The sequence below is a fragment of the Maniola jurtina genome, chromosome 6 (assembly GCF_905333055.1).
Source record: "Maniola jurtina chromosome 6, ilManJurt1.1, whole genome shotgun sequence".
NCBI classification, from domain to species: Eukaryota; Metazoa; Arthropoda; class Insecta; order Lepidoptera; family Nymphalidae; genus Maniola; species Maniola jurtina.
The window spans coordinates 8,676,036-8,688,940 of record NC_060034.1 but is presented as its reverse complement, the minus strand read 5'-3'; the positions used below and the strand labels follow the sequence as shown (position 1 = coordinate 8,688,940).

The following is a 12,905-nucleotide window of genomic DNA, read 5'->3' as shown; positions in this document are numbered from 1 at the left end:
TTCATTGTACTTACCTAGTTGAATGGATGAGGGTTAAAGTTTCTAAAGTTCTAAATCTGGTAAAAGATATAAACAGGCAAACACGTATGTATAGTATCGAGGAATAGGATCCTATTATAAGTAATGACGATGGGTAACCATTTTAGAGAAAAGCGATCCTGTTAGTGTTGGCGAGCCAATTAGAAGTGTTAGAGAGGCACATGGCTACAGCGCCAGTGCTCTTCGGCGCCCAATTAAACTCACACCCATCGACAACCCGCACCGTGCCGGAACCGAGTACCTTCGCGTAATTGTGTAACTCACTTCTAAACAAACCTCGGCTTTTTATACCATAGACAACAATGGAATTATGTCAGACGGCACAAGAACTCCCCCTTCATTCTGTGTAGCTATTGAGTTGTTAATTAAATTCACACAAGTCTACTATCGCTTGTCACGAGTTACATTGTATCGCGAGTGGATATAGGGGCGATTTCGCGATGCGAGGCCCTCGATCCGAAACGTTGCTTGTTTAATTACAACAATAGTGGCCCCTAATGAGAGTTTGCGCTAATAAGCGCAACAGAATGTAATCAACATGCCTCGTCGCTCTAATGAGCCGAGTTCCTGGCAAAAACAAGCAATGTCGACGTTTTACTGAAGATTAATTAGGCGTTCTGCCTATACGGAGACTCGACACTGGCCGCACCGGAAACACCCTGTTTCTAACTTGTTTCTGATTAACATGTTCCTTAGAACTGTAACTCTGAAACTCTTGATATTAATGATTCCACAGAAATCGCTCTCCGTGGCGTATAGCCACGGGTATAGCCGTTTTCACTATTTTTATAAAAGACCTCATTTGCGTTCGACAAAGGCGTAACTAGGAGCGGTCTTCTTTAAGTTACTTCTATTGACAACAAAGTACAGAGACCTGTAAACGTCGTTAGCTTAAATAAGCACGTTTGATTACGTCGTAGCTAGCTACCCCATTAAAACTTAACGAGGGACAACCCCGGGGAAAATAACTAACCCAATTTCCCTTTGCCGGGAAATCATTAAAAGTCTTAAAAGGGTCTTTTCATATATTTTTTAGCCCGGAGCGTACGTGCAAATAAACACATTTTTACATACTCGAACAAACAATTCTCCTAACGAGGCGGGAGCGTAACGAGCGCGGTGTCCAGTAGCCGGCGCCCCGTAGGCCTGGCCAATTTGTGACGGCTTTGTTTTGAAAAACAACTTATAACTTGACGAACGATACCGTGCTAGTCCACTAATTAACTACACACATATTAATTGGATCAAACAAAAACGTAATTGTTAGCTGTGGCAGTTTAGATTATTTGTTAAAAGTCTCTTTAAATTGCCTTTCAAATATCCCAGGTATTATTATAAAAACCGGGGGTGAAATATATTAGAGTACAAAAAATTTATTAACCATATAATTTAATAACTCAAATAACCTATAAATATTCTGAAAACTTCATTAAATGCGCTGGGCAATTATGAGAATAGTTAAATCTCCGACATGTTAATGTTAATAATAGTGTTCGAAACGCCGATAGATGTAAAATCTAAACTTATCTTATTGGTTTTAATTTACAAATTATGAAATTTCAATTTTAGATACTACAGTTTGATAATCAAAAAACAATACGACTATGACCTATTTCTGTCGCCAGTCCCCACTGACTGCCAATTTTTTGTACTACGTATTCACTTATATATGTTTGGAATTACATAAATTATATACGATTATAGTTTATGCTTGGAATAATTGGACAATTGTATCTATATCTAAAGGAAAATTTAATTTGAACTTCCTATTTGTTAACAAACATGAATTGAATAGAGTTCCGTATTGTTTCCCAATTATAATTGATTCTATTAAGCAAGCTTCGACTATAATTGAAAGTAGACAGTTTCTGCGCAAGTGGGTAAGGTAATTACAAGATCCAATTTAGAATTGCCAACTCTACACTTTGCTGTTAGTTTGAAACAAAAGCTTAATTAATTAAGTCGAGAACAATTTAGTTGGGAGCCGTAATATTCCCAGCAATTACGCGAATTCGATGTGTTTTGTAGTGAACGGTAATTGCCGAGTGTAGTGTCGGATCAGATTTTGCCAACATCGATACATCTAGGGTTGCCTTTCATCATAAAACTGACTGATTTGCCCCATCGTCGCACGAATCAGCTACCATATTTGGGTGCCCTATTTCTTAAAAGCTATCTACTAAGTGGTGATAGACTAGTGGTTAAGACGTCGCACGTCCTTTTTTGGGGGTTCAGGAGTTTGATCCCGAGCACGCACCTCTCACTTTTTGTAGCTATGTGCGTGAAGAAAAACATCGTGAGGAAACATCGTGTAGGTATGCCTGAGAGTTCTCCATTATGTTCTCAAGGATGTGTGAAGTCTGCCATTCCGCGCTTGACCAGCGTGGTGGACTGTGGTTCTAAACCTTTCTTATTCCAAAAGGAGACCTATATTCAGCCGGCGGTGAGTTGATGAGCTTTTGATTGGGTCCTACATAGAAAACTTATTTAGAAACATCGGTTTTTCTAAATTCTTATATTTTTGGCGATACCTCAAAAACTAACATTTGCAAATAACTGTTGTTAATATGACTGTAGTCTTGATAAAATAGAAGATATTTAATATTTTGTCCAAAATACTTGCGATATTGTACTATTTGCTGATGATACGTCTTTGATTTTTAAATTAGATAGAAATGAGAATAATTATGACGATGTAAATAGAGCCATATCGCAGGTCACTCACTGGTTTACTGTTAACAATTTGCTTTTAAATGCAAAGAAAACCAAGTGTGTCGAATTCGCACTGCCCAATACCAAGACGACAAATAACATAAAATTAATGATAAATAATGATATGTTGAAAGTAGAGGAGACCACCGTGTTCCTGGGGATAACTTTAGATGCAAAGCTTCAATGGAACGCCCATATATCAACACTTGCTGGCAAACTCAGCTCTGCTGCTTACGCTGTTAGAAGGATTCGACAGATAACTGACGTGGAAACTGCAAAAATTGTATATTTTGCCTATTTTCACAGTATTATGTCTTACGGAATCTTGCTATGGGGTAAAGCGGCAGATATTGGAAAAATTTTCGTTTTACAAAAAAGGGCAATACGCGCAATTTATAATTTAAAACCGCGCGATTCCCTACGAGAGAAATTTAAGGAAATAGGTATTCTTACAGTAGCTTCTCAATACATTTACAATAATATAATTTTTGTACGACAAAACATCCTCAGCTACAAAAAAATCGGTGATTTCCATGACAGGCCAACTAGAAATCGTAATAAGCTCGCAACTCCTACGCTCCGCCTCAGAAAAGTGGGAAAGTCATTTGTGGGAATGAGTGTAATATTTTATAATAAAATTCCACAGTCAATATTAGACTTGCCTTTACCAAAGTTTAAAAAATCCATTAAAAGTATGCTCCTGGCAAAAGCATATTACACAATCGAAGATTATGTAAATGATAAAAAAGCATGGATTTGACTCGCTCCAGCAATGCGCGGGTCTGCAATTGCTTGTATAGTATAGAATATAATTGTAAATTGCACAATTGAAAAGAGCAACCGCCGAGTTTCTTGCTGGTTCTTCTCGGTAGGAACGGCATTCCGAACCAGTGGTAAATTATTTGACGATTCAAAAGCACTTGTAAAAGTTTATTTGAATAAAAATCTATTCTATTCTATTCTATTCTATTCTAATACCGCCTATTTATAACAATTATTGTGATGAATTAATCTTTATATTTAACCAAATAGGGAAATATACGATTTAAGAAAACGTGTACATTCATTTCTTTATCAAGATGGTTTAGTGATTTAGTCTTCTACATGATAATATTATTATGCTAAGAGCTGCAGATAACTCAAAAGTGTTTCGTAAAAAAAACCATCACTAATTGGGCACTAATACAAAGTTCAAGTTTTGCTGCAAAGAGGAGAAAACGTAAGTGAAGAATTTTAATTAATACGTGTAACAAAAAAAAATGAAAAAAAAATATATTCAAGAATGCCATCTGACAACCCTAGCTGAGACCAACACTAATATGGCCCATACATTAATTATACGAACACAAACATGGCTAATTGGAAAATCTAATAATTAATTAAGAAGCTGGAAACTGTCGCTTATTATGATTTTTAATTAAAGCGATTTTAATTGGTTTATTGTTTATCTCTACTTGTATTATTTTAATGAGTGAGTTGCTTAAAATTTTTCTAACACTTTTTGTAATTATAATAAGTAACTAGGTAATTATTATTTATAACTAGCTGATGCCCTCAACTTCACTTGCATTAAATGTAGATTTTCATAACAGGGGTTTTAAACAGAAAAAAACCCGCAAAATTTCAAGTTTTAGATACAATTGAACAATTCACATTCCTGGGCGTTATTCATAATTCCTTAGTTTAACATTTGACCCATAGCATACACATAATATATGCATATTTTATAGCATATAATAACTGTGCAATAATGCTATGAATATAAATGCATTTATGTTTTCCTAAATAGTGTTTAACCTTTACGTAAGTTAATTAACTAATTAAGACAATTAGATTGCACGTGAATTTTAAATAGGTAATATATGAAGCCAGTTACCACAAATATTATTTTATGCTTATTAGTTGTTTGATAATTGCGTTCGTGCCTATATGGCACTGTCTAATTAAATTGCCTAAGCTAATAAATAATTTGTGTGACTTACTAAAAAAACTTATTAAGTATAAAATAAGTATTTATAACATAATTAATGTATATAATTTATTTGATACGCGCATTTATTACATTACATTGGTCTGAGCCAATGACTTTCTAAGCAAGGACATCGCACTGGCGCGCATAACAAGGGACCAAGTAAGTGTGCTTATACTCGGTGTAAGCACACTTTCTTCATTAGTCGCATGTTGACTGCTAAGCTGTCAAGACGCCTAAATGCGCGATCAAAAAGTGCCGAAATAATACGTTAACGAAGCAGAAAAGAGATGGTGTGACTTACCACCGGTAAGTTAATTTTATTTACGTAAGATAACATGCGAAAAAGTGTAAAATACTTAGTAAAACCATTGAAAACACTAGAAATATCTAAAATTATTTACAATGTTCCCATTCCTTTCTCTCACGCACATCGGAAAGAGACAGATGGAAGGGCGCGTCACGAATGTCGGAAAAACAAAACTGTGGAGTAGCTTTTTTTTGTTCAATGTAAAATCTATTGGCCATTATTGTATCACATTTATTTTATTATCTTTTGACGACCTCCGGTGCGCAGTGGTAGCGCGGTGGATTTGTATGACGAGGGTCCCGGGTTCGATTCCCGGCTGGGCCGATTGAGATTTTCTTAATTGGTTTAGGTCGGCTGGTGGGAGGCCTTTGGCCGTGGCTACTTACCACTCTACCGCCAAGCGATTTAACGTTCCGGTACGATGCCATATAGAAACATCTATAACGGGTATGGATTTTACCCCACCCCTACAAGTTAGCCCGCTACTACCGTAGACTGTATCATCACTTTCCACCAGGTGTGATTGCAATCTAGGGCTTTTAATTTTTTTTTAATATAAATCATCCCACGTAAAACCATATACATATAACTAGTAGGGCGCGTGAGTTCGCGGCCCGCAAGCGGACCGCAATTTTTCTGCTCATCAAGTTGAATTTCGGGTCCTGATCATTTTTTGCCAGGAAACCACTCTTCCATCTTTTATAATCTTCGAGATAGACACCGGCGAAATTTTTATGGCCGCCATATTGAATCCACCATTTTGGTTTTATTTTTCAGCTCCCTGTCTATTGGATGAAGTTCTGAGTGACATTCGTTCGAGCACCCCCCACCTATCTTCAATACCCTGGCCGTGCTCCTCACCGAAATCCTCAATCATCAGCTCTATCCATATTTTTCCTCCGAATCATTTTTTGTCCTCTATACGAAACTATCGGTAAAAAAAAAACATACAAAGAGGTGATCAAATGAGTCAGTCAGTCAGTGAGTCAGTCAGTCAGTCAGTCAGTCAGTGAATCAGCACGAGCAGATATAGTATAATAGTTATATAGTATAGATATAGTATAATAGTTTCATATTTACAAAAACGAAAAATCTCTCAAAGAAATAACAAAAATTAATAGTGCTTCACTACTCCATTCCATTTTTTGTTCAAGTTTGCTTCTAAACTCACCTTATTCAGCTTCGAGTGCTTATCGATTTACATTGCGGCTTAATCACTGAGGTTAGTTTACAGGACTTGAATGTTAGCGGGAATGTATAAATGGAGCAGTTGAAGCTACATAAGGTGAATTTAGAAACGTGTGCCATGTTTGGGCTCTTGTGTTGTATGCCGTGATGTGTCCATGCTTAGAAAGTCATTGGTCTGAGCAAAAGTTTCGTCTCTAGTATGGATTCAAAAACTTTACCCTCAGTATCAGACTTTACTTCTCGCCAACATTGATAGTATTTGAGACTCGAAACACTTAAGCGTTAAAGTAAAATGGCCCTTAACTGCCTTTTTTAATGCTCAAGTTTTTACATGTGCACCTATATTGGTATGGAACCCTCCGTTTGTGAGTCCGACTCGCACTTGACGATTTTTAGGAAAATAGCTAATTCAACGCTCTTATTAATTGTTTATCGCGGCTTTAGTAATAACTTTCTGATAACAATTGGTTAAATACCAGGAAATGTCAAATCAACGATTTTCTCATAAACGTAACGACTACGACCCATAGTTCAACACTTAGTTAATGTCTAGTTGAAAACATCGTTAATTAAATATAAATAAGTGACAGTCAATTAAATAAGCTCAAGTTGATTAATGGTTACATCATTATTTTTTAGAGTTCCGTACTGAGAACTAAAATACTATTACACTTGTTATCACATCAGTATATCAAACCCAAAAATAAATTGATTACTTACTTGTAACTTCGTTGTTTTGATTTCGGTTTAGGAGTTTTTTTTACTATGTATATGTGTTTTAGTATGGTTTTTTAGGATTTCGTGTCTCAAACGGAAAACTGAGACACAAATACATAGGACCACTTCGTAGTCCGTCTGTCTATAATATGACTGCCAAGAATACTTTTCTCAGAAAGGCGTATCAAGTTGAAATTATTATAATAATACATCAAATAGTTAGGATTACTGTATCAAGAAGTTATATAATAAAAATCAAGCTTCTAAAGTTAATTTTATTCATCTAAATTTAATTCAAGTTAATTTAGGCAACTAAATAATTACACGTATCCTTCCAAGCTACGGATCCCTCCACGCCTGAATCCAGTTCGCACTAGGCCGGTTTTTTTATAAAAACAGGACGGTCCTGTTTAATTACTATAATCTTGTTACTCAGATAACATGTACCACTTATATTACAGAGATAAAATTGTTATCGTTATAAATTATAAGTACATCATTAATTTTACGATAAGTGCAAGTTTAATTAAATGCGTGGTTAAGCGGCGATATTTTTTATTAAAAGTTTGCGTGAAAAAACATGTGTTTAATAAACATTTTATTCATAAACGCTGGTATAAGTATATAGGTATCTACTAACTTGTAAGTAATAAAAATTTAAAGCTACTAGGCAACATTATTTTATTACTAAGTAAATGTATATCGTTGCATACTTATTTTAAAATAATAATCTGTAAATGCTGTAAGTAAATTTGGTAACAGAAATCTGTTACCTAAAGGTAGTGCGCGTTTACCTAGAAATCTATTCTCTTCTTTTAAAGGTACCTTACTTACGAGTCACACCTCATCCTTTTTTGTTAATTAAATAATAATTAACTATCGTATAAGATTACCTAGTTTTTTAATATACTTACCTAAATTTTAATAAATAAAACTACTAAGTAAGTAATATTCCTATCAAAGAAACTTTATTCCTTTAAGTTCACAACCATAGTCTATAGATTAATACGTGGAAGTTTCGTGACCCCATTAAGCAAGCCTTTGTCCTGTAATGGAAATAAATAGCTTGAATTTTAAGTGATTTCAGCTGTTCTCGAGTGCCTTTCCCCCTTCTCGGGGGGTGCGACCAAACTTTAATTAAGACACAACAATTAAAATAACAAGCGGCGGCGGGGTACGGCGTCATTATGCGGAGCCGTGTGAGTGCATGCAACATCACTAATCTACTTCACTGTTTCTTTTTAATTCCCGACAAAAAAGGAAGGATGTCATAAGTATGACGATAGCGTTTTTTTTTTTGCTTCCTTGTTTTTGTTTTATGTAGCTCCAATGCAATCGTATTCAACTACAGATAAATGAATGTGTTACTAAATTTGATCCTCGGAAAGGTTCCTTCTTGAGGCGACAAAGATTATAAATAAAATATTTCTAGTAGATTTAAAAATAGGCAGTCAGTTGACTAAATGGAATAGATAGGTATAACATTACTTAACCAGTTCTACTAGTCTTTCTCTATTAGTATAAAAATATAAGTACATTAATTACTAGATGATGTCCGCAACTTCGTCTCATCTACGGTATCAACTCTATATTGCGAATTTCTGTTTAGAGAAAAACTTCTTCAAACCTAGAAATTGCTAAGGTTAGTTTACATAGTTACCCTTATATTGAAACACTATATAGCGTAACAAACATGACTCTCAATAGCGAAACAATACGTCATTATTAAGACCCCTTATACATTTTAATTTCACTGGCTTTCGGGCACAATGTTGATATTAAGTCGTAAATATTTCGTATTCAGAATGGAATTCTTAGAAATGTGTTCATTTGTTTGTTATGAATTGCTTAGCACATTTTTACTTACTGTCCTTCCTACTAACATCTTCTTGCTAACCACATATTCGTAAAATGATATTGTTTTCTTTTACTCTCCCTTTAACGAAAACTTTATAATACAATATACGCTGTAGGTATAAGTTACATTTATAAGTTATAACGCAGTAAAATTCCAGGCCCCTTCAATTTCGCTATATAGAGGTTACATACACTGTCAGTATCTAGTCACAGGTTAGATTATTACTCCTGTAAGCTCACAAAAATAAACAGTTCTGAAGAAGTGAAGATAATTAAAACAACAAGGGCTACGAGGCGCAACGTCGTTACCCGGTGCATGGCAGCGCATACGACTAATCCACTGCAGTTCACTTCCTTTTCTTATTGCGGCGGTCTTCAAGCCGCCATGTGACATGACAATATAATTTTCACTTAGCTTCGCTTCCTCAGAGGTTAGTCTTTAAGAGAAATTTCCCTAGCGCTCTCTATACAAACGTAGTTTGGTTCTCATTTGAAATATTTAATGTTACACAGACTCGAAGGATTGTATGTTAATCTTTGATTCTTCAAAAGCCTGTCCTTGGTAATGAATAGAGAAAACGTTGTTTTTTCTTAGTAGATAAGAGACTTTTATACGAAAAAAGTTCGCTCTTGACTACAATCCAGCCCGATGGAAAGCAATGATGATGGAAATTCGACGAACTAGGTGCTCTTACATAGGTTTTTTATCATGTACTTACTTATATCGCCTTCGTAAAAAATAAATCATGTCGTAGGATGCCCTAAAGCGTCAATTACTCGCTAATTGCAATTTCCGTGGAAAGAAGGTTTATTTATAGCCAATTGCAAAAGCGAAAACTTCCCATTAGAAAGGAAGTGGGAGGATCATACTGTTATAAAAATTATATCTTTAAATATCATAGGAAAATTAAAAATAATATTAATTCTATAGACATTTGAAAATAATAGGCAAGTAGGTATATCGGAATACCTATCTACTGAAATCAACCAAGTCTTATCGAAGTGCACTCTAGGTACCTACCTGTTAATTAATTACAGCCAGGGATATAGGCACATATTACAGCTGGTCTAGTGCTAAAAAGGGCTACTTTCCTACTTAAGTAAATATTAGTTTTTCAAAATCGATTTTGCATGCATAAACATAAATGAAAATTACATAACAAAAAAAGTCTTTCTATACTTAATCATAAAATCATTTGTCAGAAAGTTGGTAGGTACCTACTTCGTTAAGATTTTCACGAAGCAACTGAAACACAAGTAGGTGAACACAATAAAGACTAATCAACATGCTTTATTATTGTCCTTTTGTTTGGCCCTTCTTGTTGAAGCGAATTGGCTTGTTTATTTCGAAATGGAATAGCGAATCAACGGGTAAAAGCTCTCCGGAAATGCTCATCACTTTCATCATCACTTAGGTATTTCTACTCGTAAGTATAACCATCCACTATTTTTTTGTAATTTACTCAAGAAATAGAGAGCCACCATAGAGTTATTTTACTATAATCTTTTTGCAACCAATGTAGTTATTGTTTTTTCCCACTTAGCCTTAGGGCAGGGACAGATCAAGCAAAAATCCGCGCGCGAAACGCTCCAAGTGTCAGTGGTGGGGAATTTTCCAACGACAATTTCGTAACATTGCGTGTAACGTTAGATTTGATATACGAATTGCTATAACTAAAAACAAAAACAAACGGAAATATATTGTTGCTTACTACTGCTAATTAAGTTAATGTACATTTTAATTAACTGTTTAATTATTCAAAGTAGAGACAATGTAGCACGGGTGATCTGAGGAATCCATGTAACTTACCTTAGCTTTTTTACGTAAGGTTACTTTAAACTATAAGTAGGTAATTAATTTCGTATCGTTACTAAATTCTAACATTGACTCTTAAATTAATTTATTAAACTTAAATTAATTATGAAACAATCAAATATTATACATTTAATAATATTGTTTAAATGATGTTATTTATTACCAAGATACCTACTATGTAACATTTTACTATTATTTATTTAACAAAACCAACTTTTAAGCATATCATCAAAAGGCTATAAGGCTGATAAGAAATACATACCTGAAAGAATGCCACTTTGCGCCAAAGTAAACAAACACACTGAAAATTGCTCTCCAAGAACGTGTCTTTAATCCACAACAAACAATTTCACAGTACAATAATGCCACTAAACCAAGACTTGCTTGTCCACTTCAATTGTCACTATCAATTTTAATGGGAGTTACAATATTTCCGACAAGTAAATAAATATTAAATGATAACCTATAATGGATACGATTTAACAAGATTGTAGGTACCACTCGGCGCTTAAATAAGATTTACAACGCGGCGTTGGATTTAAATATTTTAAAAGAATTATTAGACTTGAATTTATTTTATCGCAGCTCGTGTAAAGTTTGCGGCTTCGAGGAGACAAAACTACACATTCACTCACTGCGGGAGCTTACGGCGGAATGAGCCGACCGCGGGCTAAAGCCGAAGGCAGGCGAGAATCGGCGAGTCGCGGAGGGCGGCCGCCGGAAAATGGGGTGGAATGGAACAACACTCTAATATAATGATGGGGTCAGAACACTTTAATGCTTTAATTTGAAAAGTACACCGGCAACAGCTTTTACGGCTTCCCGTAATAACGCGTGCGCTTAATGCATTGTGCCTATACTTTTTTTATAAAGACGTCGAGCAATATCTGAAAGGAGTGGAAACTAGTTCCATTATTTTTCAATTGTGTACTGTAATATTGAGTCGCTAGTGAATGCCGGCCTAAATTCAATTCCACCCCTTCCTCCATACCCCTTTTCGTAGAAAACCAATCTTCTTTACATTCCCTAGTCGACAAATTTATGCTCGTTCATACGTCCCCCCGATAGGTAGCTCGTGTGAAGGAGAAGCGATAGCTAGCAGACGGCATACATTATTAAGCGCCGGTGGTGACTGACAACCGCAAAGAAACGGTAAGTGTATGTGTGTCCGGTCCGGTGCGGTGTCCGGACCGTAGCTGAGAATTTAATTTCCCCGGGCGGGCCGCCCTTGCCGCCATTGTCCGCTCAGTATTTCATTACGGCTCGAGCTTTTCTATTAATAAATCACTCTTCGCCTGCGCCGTTTAATTACGTCCCGGATCCGGCCAACGTCTGATTACACTTTCATCGAACATCTAATTGGGAGTGCAGTCGGGCCGGGAGGGAACGTGTGTATTCTTTGTTCGAGAGATATTACTCCCAGCCTATATTACCTCGATATGAAGCAATCTTGCTGAACTAAGTTCGCTTCGAACGAACTTTGATTAAAACCGACCGGCTGCACCGTTAATGCGTCCATTACTTTATATAATAATCACGATTAATGGTTCCATTATGGCTACCTATTTAAACTACACTTTATGAGAAATGAGTGTTGATAAAATAGACTTTACGCTACCTAAGAACTACCTATGTGCGCTTATTAGTATTCTTCATCATAAAGGAGCGCAGCAAACAGTTATCTATATTAGGTAAAACTTAAATAGCACCTTTTTGAAATACTAAGAAATGTAAGTATAATAAAGAAATATTTACTTTTGCGAATAAAAGCAACAATGTTTAACGCAAATCGAATAGAAAAACTCACTTTCCTTACAAAGTTATTGATATTTTAATAGGGTTGCCAAACACCAAATCCGGTAACCGGGCACCTAATCGTTATACCATTTACGGCAACATGCGAGGTAATTAGTGTCTCGAAGTAATGCAGCGAATACGTGGCGACGAGTGGCCGCGGTTCGACGTAGTGGCTCAAGACCTTTTTTAATTTCCTGTAGCGGTAGTGGCACGGGTGAGCTGCCACAGCCTAAACAAATACAGTCTTTTACTTTGCAGATAACGGCTCATCAGTGTTTCTAAAGAGGTTCGTCAGTATTTGTTTCGCGTTTTGTGAAATAAAAATGTGGCGAAGAGAGCGATCATCATCATCATTATTATCATCATAACCATGATCAACTCATCGTCGACTCACTACTGAGAACGGGTCTCTTCTCAGAATCAGAAAGACTTGGCCAATGGCCATAGTCTACCACGATATGGACTGGTAGACTTCACAGACTTTTGAGAACATTACGGAG

General features: G+C 35.9%; 1 protein-coding gene across 2 annotated transcripts in view; it reads right to left on the bottom strand.

Moving 5' to 3' along the window:
* Window positions 1-11,281, bottom strand: part of LOC123865975 (LIM domain only protein 3-like) — a 66,814-nt gene extending 55,533 nt beyond the window's left edge. For both annotated transcript variants that reach the window (XM_045907233.1, XM_045907234.1), the window contains exon 1: window positions 10,871-11,281. The gene's annotated coding sequence lies outside the window, so the exon portion shown is untranslated. The remainder of the gene's footprint in view (window positions 1-10,870) is intronic.
* Window positions 11,282-12,905: the final 1,624 nt, after the last annotated feature.